Genomic DNA, 11,772 nt, shown 5'->3' with positions numbered 1-11,772 from the left:
CATCCATGAACTTTGTATGTGAGCTCTGCACATTCTAGCTATATGAGGGGATAGGTCTGGCATGCACACTAATTGGGCTGTGCGATGCAAGTGTGCCTCTCCTCTCGCTCGCCTGTGATCCCACACAGCCTGAGATAGGTGTGACTTGCCAAGATGTCAATCGATCTGTTGACCACAAGACATCACGAAGCAAGACTCCACCTTGAAACCTTACTTGGAATATAATATTCTATCGATAGAATATTCTATTGAAAATCTTTTGCCTTCTTTTCCTTTCTGGGTGCACTTGCTCTCTTGCATTCCAGCATGGAAGAGGACCCTTGAGGTTGCAGAGCAGTCTCGCCTTCGATATGAAAATGACTTTTGTGGCCTATGCTTTTTCGCCATTTTCTTAGTTTAATGTTGCAGCCAGCTCTTTTGAACCCAGTTCATCTTGTCAGTGTGGGCCGTTGGCGAGAGAGCACTGTGGATATTTTGGGAATGAAGGCTATAGGTGGCCTATGGAGCTGCTAGGACCATTGAAGGAGGAGCTTCCTAAGTTAATAGATGGGCACTAAAACAGCAGCAAAAATTCATGTGATACAGCGCCATTTCAGATAACAAAAAGTCAGTGAAATCACGGGCATCCCAGAGAAGATGGTAACTGGACCTTGAAGTTGATGGTTAATTTTACGTGTCACCTTGAATTTCTAAACGTGTGCCTGTGAGGGTATTTTAGACACTCTGCCTTCGTCAATGTGGGTCAGCCTCATCCAATCAGTTGAGGGTGCTAATACAACAAAAAGGCAGAGGGTGGGTAAATGTACTCTGCTGGAGCTCAAACGTCTACCTTCTCCTGCTCTCAGACATTGGCACTCTGGTTCTCAGGTCTTCATGCATGGACTGAAATTAAACTTGCAGTTTTAATAGGCCTCTAGCTTGTAGAGAGCAGATTGTACTTGGCCTTCATAACCTCATGAGATAATCAGTCACAGTAAATCCTGTGTGTGTGTATGTGTGTGTATGTGTGTGTGTGTGTGTGTGTATTGGGTCTTGTTCTCTGGAGCACTAATCCAGTCACAATGTAGGCCTAAAGTTAAAGATGCCTCTTACACCATAGGTCTTTGAGTAATTTTCAACTATTAATTCTCTAGTACTCAGAAGCACAGCTTCAAATGAAGTTCTTTAACATTTTGTGTCAGCTGGATGCAGTGGTACATGCCTATAATCTCAGCTATTTGGGAAATTGAGGCAGGAGGATCTCAAGTTTGAGGCCAGCAAGGGAACATGGCTCTCAGAAAAAAAGAAAGAAAAAGGGATGGGGATATAGCTTAGTGGTGGAGCACCCCTGGCTTCAAGCTTCTGTAAAAAACAAAACAAAACAAATAAATAAACAAAAAACCCCTCCATGTCAGGCTATCAGCTGGGCAGCAAGACTCCCTGGCAAGTTCTTATAATTTTCCTATATCCAGAGTAACTGCTGCTTCTACTTTTCCAAGGAGAGTTTTCTTTGTGTTTTGCCTTGCCTCAAGAACCCAAACCAAAGGAGATGGACAATTCTTTTTTTTTTTTTTTTTAAGATCCTGTGTACACTGTGATACTCCTTTTTATTCACAAATATTGGTGATTTAAGTATAATGTTTTCATTCATATTCAAATAAGAAGAAATTTTATTCATAGCTTCAAAAGTAAAATTAATACTATTGAAATCAGAATGATAAAAATAATTCATCATGTACAGCATAAACTCATTGATTAATAACTTCATCAGAAATAATGGAAGTTTAATATATAGACAAAAATTTATTGTTTGACTTTTTTTATCTTTTTTAAAAATTTATTTATTTTTATGTGGTGCTGAGGATTGAACCCAGGGCCTCGCATGCGCTAGGCGAGCGCTCTGCCGCTGAGCCACAGCCCCAGGCCCTTGTTTGACTTTTTTATAGCATTTACAAAAATTTTTTTAGTTGCCAATGGATCTTTTGTTTTATTTATTTATATGCGGTGCTGAGGATCAAACCCAGGGTCTCACACATGCCAGGTCAGCCCTCTACCACTCAGCCACAAGCCCAGCCCCTATTGTTTGACTTTTAATATCTAGACTTTTAAAATTTTGTTTATTTGTTCTAATTAGTTATACACAATAGCAGAATTCATTTCAATTCATTGTACACAAATGGAGCACAAGTTTTCATTTCTCTGGTTGTGCACGATGTAGACTCGCACCATTCTGTGTGGTCACACATGGAGAGGTGGACAATTCTTAACTCACCTTTTAGTGAACAGGTTCTTTATGCCACCCAAGAAAGGTCAGAAACAGGTGGGAGCTGGGGAAGCAAATAACTAGTTTAGCCAGAGCCTTTTCCCACTGAAGATTCCCTGCAAAGATGATTGTCAGGGTTGCTCAGGGAACCTGCTGCAGTAAATCTCAAGTGGTCTGATGGTTGTCATGGGCAACACTACATCTTCCCTGAAAACAAGAAACAGTTGCTTTCTTTGCATTTTTAACATGTTGGAGATGAAAGTAGCGGTATAAGGAGGAAAAAAAATGGATTATTCTTATTCTGAATTGAACCCAGGGTTCTTTATCACTGAGCTATATCCCAGACCTTTTTATTTTTTGAGACAGGGTCTCACTAGGTTGCTTAGGGCCTTCCTAAATTGCTGAGGCTGGCCTTGAACCTACAATCCTCCTTCCTCAGCTTCCCTAGTTGCTGGGATTACAAGTATATGCCACTGTACTCAGCCTGAATTCATTTTTTTAAATATTTATTTAGTTGTAGTTGGACACAATAACTTTATTTTATTTATTTATTTTTATGTAGTGCTGAGGATCGAACCCAGGGTCTTGCATGCGCCAGGTGAGCACTCTACCCCTAGCCGCAACCCCAGCCCTTTTAATTAATTTTTATTGGTGCATTTATTATTATACATAATAGTAGGATTCATTGTGGCATATTCTGAATTCATTTTAAAGATAACTAGTTGATTAACTAGAAGCTGAATATCCTCTTAGCTTTCCTAAGATAGAAAGAATTCACTCTTTTTGTAGGGAGGGACATCAATAGCAATCTAGCTATGTGACAAATAAATCAAATGAAACTTAATTAGGATAAAAGTTGGGCTGGGGATGTGGCTAAAGTGGTAACATGCTCGCCTGGCATGTGCAAGGCGCTGAGTTCGATCCTCAGCACCACATAAAAATAAAATAAAGATGTTGTGTCCACCGAAAACTAAAAAATAAATATTAAAAAATTCTCTCTCTCTCTCTCTCTCTCTTTAAAAAAAAAAAAGATAAAAGTTTCCAGGTCTATAAGCTTGCTACTTGAATGTCATCTGAGGAGATGTACAAGTCAGTGGCTATTAATATTCAGTGTCCATAGTAATCACCTAAATAATTTGTCATAGTAATTCTTTTTTTTTTAAACTATGTATCTGTTCGTTCACCATGTGTGCCCCAATAATTCTAGTTCAGTAAGTCTGAATTGAGAAACTGAGGTATTTGAAAAAAAAATCAGACTTTTTTTTTTCCCACTACTGTTTAGACTGTAAGCAACTTAACCTAATCTTTGGACATATATCCTGTTTCATCATATTTTCTGAAATGTTTGGGAGAAGGCTAGGAAATTCATAAAAAGAAGGAGCCTGAGGACTTGACTCCCCCATGCTTTTTCTTTCTTTTTGTTTTTGTTTTTGTTACTGAGGGATTGAACCTAAGGCAATTTACCAATTAACTATATCCCCAGTCTTTTATATTTTTTATTTCAATACAGGATCTTGCTAAGTTGCTGAGGGTTCTTGCTAAATTGCTGAAGCTGGCCTCAAACTTTCAAACCTCCTGCCTCAGCCTCCTGCATCTCTGGGATTTCGTGTACCACTGTGCCCAGCTAATGCTGGACCTTTCACTGAAAACTTCCTTCTTTCCAAGATACCATTCCCATCCACTACTTCTGAGATTGGGGGAAATTTTGAATATAGACAGAACAAGAGCAATGAAGCAGCTATTGGCAGGATTTATCAGTACTTGCTGACAATTTTTTGGTGAAATTACAACCTGGAACAGACACCCTAGAAACAGTGAAGTGGAGACCCTCCTGGATTTCAGGTATCAATCCTCAACCTCTGAAGGTGAATTTTAGGCATCTGGTAGTACAGAGATGATATAAGATACCCGCAGAAGATATAGGCAAAGTATGCATTATCTCAGAAGAAGGAAAAAGGTTTTATTTTTTTTTCCAACCGGTAGAATTGAAAACGGACATTTAAACTGGGTCTTAAAAGATGGGCAAAAGATGGACATGTGTGGGAGATCATGAAAGATCTCCCTCCCCCCCCCCTCCTCTCTCTCTCTCTCTCTCTCTCTCTGCTAGGGATCTAGCCCAGGGCTTCCTGAATGCTAGGCAAGTGTTCTACCCAATAGTTAGGACATGTTTTAGTAATAGACATCATTATTTATTTGTTTGTTTAGGTTGATTGGCTGCTGATTTGTTTTTAATGCAAACTTTACACAGTTTCACAAATTGTGCAAGATAAATGTATACAGTGATTCTGATCTCAGGGTCCTCTCTTCCCTTAGAAACTGGATTAACCTTCAACAGTATAGCTAAGGGATCAGTTTGGATACAGTGTCAGATCTTCTTCTTTGTGCCTGCCCTGGCCTTTTTTCCTTTCTGTTTGAAATATTTTCTTGGCTCAAAAACCTGAATTTAAAAAAATAAATAAAGAGCTGGGGTTGTAGCTCAGCCGTAGAGCACTTGCCTTGCACACTTGAGGCCCTGGGTTCAATCCCCAGCACCACATAAAGATAAACAAATAAAAATAAAGATATTGAGTCCATCTGCAGCTAAAAAAAAAAAAGTTCAAAAAATCAAATTTCTTTAAAAAAAAATAAATAAATAAAAGTAGGGATGAGGTGTAGCTCTGTGACCAAGTGCATGGGTAAGGCTTTGGTGTTGATCCCTAGCACAAAAGGAAGGAAGGAAGGAAAAGGAAAATAAAAAATAAATAAATAAAAATAAAAATAAATAAATAAAAGACCCTGGGTTTGATGTTTATATTCATGTACTTGCTCAAAATTCTGTCTGCGTTGAGCCCCTCCCACTTCACCATCACTCCATCACCAAAACCCTGGTGCGCTCTCTTTTGGCTTTCTCATTGCACATGTGATCATACATATAGAAAAGACATGTATTAGAGGCTTTGCTTGTATGTTTTAATCAACTTTACTTATCCATTTTGAGCAGTCTTAGGCTTATAAAAAAACAGAATGAAAAGTACAAATTTCTCATATATAGCTTGCTCCTCCATCCCACTCTACTCCCATAATTTCCCTATTATTAACATCTTGCATTAATGTGTTGCATTTATTACAATTGATGAGTCAACATTGATACTTTATAATTTTTTAATTTTTACTTTTTTTTTGGCATCAGACCTTGTTATGTTGTCCAGGCTGGCTGTGAACTCCTAGGCTCAGAGATCTTCCTGACTTAGGCTTCCAAGTAGCTGGGACTTCAGACATGTCATCATACCTGGCTTGATAATTTATTATTAAGTAAAGTCCATATCTTAAATTAGGGTGCACTCTTTTTTTGGTACATTCTCTGAGTTTTGAAAATGTATAATGTCATGTATTAACCATTACAGCATCATACAGAATAATTTCACTGCTCTAGAAATTCCCTCTGTACTACCTATTCATCCCTCCCTTCCTTCCCAACCCAAACACTGATCTTTTTACTGTCTCAACAGTTTTGACTTTTCCAGAATGTCATATAGTTGAAATCATATAGTAATGTAGTTGTTTTAGACTGATTGTTTTTCTTAATAATATGTATTTAACTTCCCTCCATGACTTTTTGTGCTTAGTAGCACATTTCTAAGTAAGCACATTTCTTAGTAGCACTGAATAATATTCCATTGTATAGATGTACCACAGTTTTTCTTTTTAATCTATTCATCTATTGAAGAACATCTTTGTTACTTTCAAGTTTTGGGAGTTATGAATAAAGCTTCTATAAACATCCATGTGTGGTTTTTGTATGGATGTTAATTTTAAACTCACTTGGGTAGATACAAGGGAGCATGACCACTAAGTTGTATGGTAAAAAAATGTTTCTTCTGAAGTGACTGTACCATTTTGCCTTCCCACCAGCAGTGAACGAGAGTTCCTGTTGATTCATACCCTTCCCAGCATTTGGTTTTATCAAAATTTGTATTTTGGTGCAAATAATAACTGTGCAGTGATATCTTGTTGTTTTAATTTGCAATTCCCAATGACAAAATCTTGAGCATCTTCTCATATACATATTTACCATGTGTGTTTCATCTTTTTTTTTTTTTTGGTAGCAAAGTTTTATTGTAAAACAAGAAATCGATATAAAAAGGGGATATAAAATGAGAGAAGGGGTATGGGGTGACAAATGCAGATTTGTCTTGCAGGGTGCCAACAAACAAATAAAAAAATAAAAAAAATTTAAAAACCCCCAAAACTACAAAAACCTGACCCTGAGCATATGGGGGAAGTAAAACAGATCTTGGTGGACACAGACCCTATATAAGCCTGAGATGGAATCCTCAAGGCTGTGGGATGGGATGAGATTTCATTTCAGGTGCCAAGGTTCAACAAGAGGTTGGACAGGATTTGGCTGGCCAGCAGAGACTTGGCAACTCCTTCCCCTTAATCAGCTGCTCAATCTTGGAAACCATCAACACATCGCCCTAACAGGGGCAGGAAACCAACAACCACAAGGGGGCCAAGTCCCAGCCACCTCCTAATACAAGGCAGTTCAAAGCCAGACATACATTATTTTATTAACCCTCACAACAAACCCGTGAGGTAGGTACGATGATCAACGTTTTATAGATGTGGGTATTGAAGTTAGGAGAAATTAAACAACTTGAAGACAGCTTTTCTGGTCAGCATGGTTGAAGAAGGGCTTCCAACCCATTGGATGGCTGGTTGTAGGTTAACCCTTACATGCAAGAACATTTTCTTCCATCTCCCACTCTTCACAGTTAAAGCCAAGCCAGTATGTCTTAGCTCTCACCTCTCCCCAGAACACCAGTGCAGGCTGACTTGAGTGAAACTCTATAGACAAGACAAATGGCAGAATTCCTAGGCATTTCTGAGGCACACCTATACTAAGCAGGGATTCAAGTACCCAAGTTCCAAAATGCTAGGGAAGGAGGGCAGGGGTGGGGGTGGGAGACTAGAGTCAGAGGATGTCAGTCTGAATCAGGCCCCTCTCTCTTGAATATTATTTTTTTATGACGGGAGGTAGACTGCCCCTTCTTGGACTTCAGGTAGCTGGGGTTAGGCCTGCTCTCCCCTGGCTCCTTTTCAGCCTGGGCATCCTTGAGCTCCAGGGCTTCATTCAACTCTTGGAACATCTCAAAGCATGCATGGCCACGAATCTTAAGGGTGAAATATTCTCCATCCAGTGGTTTCTTCATGTGTGTTTCATCTTTAGGAGGTGTCTGTTCAAATCTTTTGCCCATTTTTAATTTGAGTTGTTTTTGTTTTTTGTATTGTTGAGAGAGTTTGTTTTGGTTTTTATTTTATTTTTTGGTACCAGGAATTGAACCCAGGGGCATTTAAGCATTGAGTCACATCTCTGGCCCATTTTTATTTTTTATTTTGAGACAAGGTATTGCTAAGTTGCTTAGGGCCTCATGAAGTTGCTGAGGCTGGCTTTGAACTTAGGATCCTCTTGCCTCAGCCTCCCCAGCTGCTGGGATTACAGGCATGTGCTACAGTGCATGACTCTTGTTTTATATTTTAAAAGTGAGATTAGAGTCAGGTTTAGTGGCACACACCCATAATTCTAGCTATTCAGGAGGCTGAGGCAATAGGATCATGAATTCTAGGCCAGTTGAGGTGATATATGGAGACCCTGTCTCAAAATTTAAAAAGGGGGACTGAGGATGTAACTCAGGGGTACAGTATCCCTGGATTCAATTCCCATACCACATGCACCAGGAAAAGAGAGGAGGGGAGAGAGATTATATTATTTGTATTTATCTGTATCTTTCTTTCCATTGTGGAAATCTTTCCCAATTGGTAGAGATCTATCATATTCTTTTTTTGTGTGGCTACATAGTATTTTGTGCTATGAATCCTCCACAGTTGATCAAACATCTTCTGTAAATGTTGATTCTCCTTGCATCTGGTTTTCACCATTACAACAGTGCTTATTATGTATACCCTTGTGAATATATACTCACATCCTAGCATTTTTGTTTCTTTCTTTTTTGGGGGGTGGGGAGGTACAGGGTATTGAATCTGGGGCCTCATGCATGTTAGGCAAGTGTTATATCACTAAGCTATATGCCCAGCCTACACTTTTATTTCTATATGAAAGGATGATTCAGTGATGGTAAGGAGTACAAGCCCTAGCTAGTTTCAGCCTAAATTTGAAGTCATCCATTTTTTTTATTATTATCTTTGTCACCTTGAGCAAATCACCTGATTTCTCTCTACCACAGGTTCTCCATGACTATCTATAAAAAAGAATAATAATACCTTATAGGCTAGCCTTGAACTCCTAGGGTCAAGCTGAGATAGAATAGAAGAAATATAAAGAAGATAGGTAGAGTGGTGCATAGCGGCACACACCTGTAATCCCAGGGACTACAGAGGCTAAGGCAGGAGGTGACAAGTTTGAGGCTAGCCTCAGAAATTTAGCAAGGCCCTAAGCACCTTAGTGAGAGTCTGTCTTATAATAAAAATTTAAGAAGGGCATGTGGATGTAGCTTAGTGGTAAAATATCACTGATCCCCAGTACATGTACACACACACACACACACACACATGAAAGGAGAAAGCAAGCAAAAGGAGGTGACTATAACTTTGATCTGAAAGCCTTATGTTAAAATTCCTCATGCCTTTCCTCCACAAACTAGTTCTCTCTTTCAGGCCTCTCAATCCCAAATTTAAGAGAAATTTACAAATCTTCACTCATAATCTTCAAGATACTGGAAATTCAGCAACTTATGAAAATTACTCTGTGCCCTATCACATAGCCCGTTAATACACATATTTTTAGAATAGATTGAGCAAAGGCAGACATGAAGCTTAAGGGTATTTTCCCAACGTTATCTATTGGTCAGATAATGGAAACTTCTACCTAAGGATCCTGAGAATAGCCAGACCATTATAAATCATCTTGTGATTACCAGTCTGATGTCATCCCCACATCCCCTCACCAGGTTTTTATATATTATTCATTCATTCACTCATTCAGCTATTTGAACCCAAGGGCTTTCTACCATTGAGAATACAACAATATTTTGACATAGGCTCAGGATGGCCTCAAATTTGCCATCCTCCTGCCTTAGCCTCCAGTTGCTGGGATTACAAATTGAACCTGGCTGTCAAGTTTCCTTTAAAAGAAGAGTCAAGAAATCCTAAAACTCTTCTGTTTCAGATAGTATAAATTCTCCTTTGAATATGTACACCTTGCTTTCATAAACAAACATTTGTGCGTCAATATATGGCATACCCTGAAATTCTTTTCTCTCACAAACGTCAAAAACCCCTCCCCTGTGTTGAGGTCCCCCTTTTCAGGACCACCTCGGACCTTCTCCATGAAAAATGATCCTCCCACTCCAGCCTCTTGAGTAGCTAGGACTACAGGTATGCTCCATTAGGCCTGCCCTTGAATAAAACTATCTTCAAGGTTGTTGGGCAATGGAAGCCAAGCATTTAGCTAATAAGTGACACCCAGATGCCTAGATAGCATGTGTATTTTGGCCTGGCATTGAATTCCTCAATCCTCCTCAAACACACTTACACTCATTAAGGATATAAAGTATTATTTAACATTTACAAGTATATTTTATTGGATTATATGCTATATTAGGGCCTGGCCTGGTCTGTAATCCCAGTGACATGGCAGGCTGAGGCAGAGGATCACAAGTTTTGAGGCCAGCCTTGGCAACTTAGTGGGACCCTGTTTCCAAATTAAAAAATAAAAAGTGGGACTGGGATTGTAGTGTTACTGCTTTTTACCGGTGATGAGTCCTTGCTTCCCTGAAGCTGAAGTATAAAACCAGAGAAGCATGCAGAGGCAAGTTTAGAGTGGAAAGTAGAAGCTTTATTAAAGGACAGCAGAAAAGACTTCTCCCCGTAGGAAGAAGGGGACCCAAGAGGTGGAATCCATGGAAGGGGGGAGGTCTTCCCTTTTTTATAGCTAAGATCTTTCAGTTTTCCCATACTCTGGTCCTTTGTTTCCCGTTATCTTGCAGTGTTAGAATTCAGGTGGGAAGGTCCAAAAGGTGGGAGATAGGTGGGCTGAAGGAGTAATATGGGCAGGAAGGCCTGGGGCAGCTTTGATTAGCACCTCCCTGTTTGCTGGGAGCTACTTCATTAACATTTCCTTAGGAAGCGATCAGGGCCTTGGGGACATTAACATTTCAATTTCCCCAAGTGCTGCTCTGGTTTCCTGGACTCCATTCTTAATAATGGCCTCCGTTTTATATATCTTACTCCATATTAGACCCCTTTTACCTAACTACATTAACTACCTATCTGTAAATCTTCAATATCTCAGGGGTAGAGTGCTTAGCATATGTAAAACAGCACCATATAAAAATAAATAAATAAAATAAAGGTATTGTATCTATCTATGACTAAAAACAAATAAATAAATAAATAGATAGATAACCTCAAGAAAATTTTCTCATGAATGTGGTGTATTGAATGAGGGGAATACAGGATTCCCTCAATTTATTCCTGAAGAATCATTCAAGCTGTTTGTCTTATCAATATATTTCTGGGCTATCTCTTGGATATCATTTGGATTCCCAGACACAAATTCTTTTCAGTAAAACATTTAAAACAACCCTTACTGAGCCCAAACTACCTATGTGTGAACATCTGCAGGAGAGTTCCAAAGTAAGTTAACAATGTGAAAGTTACTTTGTATCAAGAAAAAATTATTTTTGGATGTTTATGTCTGAGATAATACAAATTCAGTATCCCCTGACAGAACAAGTAGTCTGACAAAAAAATTAACATATCTTGACACTAAGGTTCCCAGGTTTTTACAGTATTCTTAACAGGTTTTGGGAAACAAATCTGAATCTCTTGATTAATTTCATATTCCTGGAAGCTCTGCCTTTTAACCAGCATAGGTCTGAATGAATCAACCCAGGTGCTGCTCCACCAAACCTTTCCTAAGAAAGTCTGAGCACATCTCTTGCCCCTCCTCTCTGCTTTTACAGATTCCGCATTTATCTAGCATTTAGCATATATTTTCATTGTATGTCTTCTCCTGACCTGGATGGACCTTTAAGGAAGACTGAGGCTTCCTATCCTCTCTGGTATCACCTTAAAAAGGGGTCACCCACAATTTGTACGTTCATCACAGAAACAAGTTCCACTTATAAAAGTAAGGGGCTGCCTCATTAACCTTGGCACCCAATTTCCCTCACACTTTCAGCAATCTGGTTTATTCTCTGAGGGGAGGAAGAAATCAGGTTGGCGGGGTTAGAAGGGAATGGCGTCAGCGTGAGGTCACGCTACATTGTCCCGAATGCCAACTCGGATGGCATCCATCACACCGTGGTGATGGGAACGCAGGACTCGGGGATGCAGCTGTAGGAAAGACAGAGGCCCAAGCGGTGCAGACTACAGGCGAAAGAAGCGTCGCAGAGAAGACAAAGCAGAGAACCCAGCAGGGCGTGGCAGGACACCTGGTCGCGAGCAGAGAGCGCGCCTTGAGAGTGAAAGTGAGAGATGGGCCAGTCCGAGGCCAGGCAGGAACGGGGGCGGAACTTCCGGAAGCCATT

Source organism: Marmota monax, unplaced genomic scaffold (genome assembly GCF_021218885.2).
Source record: "Marmota monax isolate L192 unplaced genomic scaffold, Marmota_monax_Labrador192_F-V1.1 WCK01_AAM20220418_F8-fsc00081, whole genome shotgun sequence".
Taxonomy (NCBI): domain Eukaryota; kingdom Metazoa; phylum Chordata; class Mammalia; order Rodentia; family Sciuridae; genus Marmota; species Marmota monax.
Note: the sequence above shows the minus strand (reverse complement) of the source record.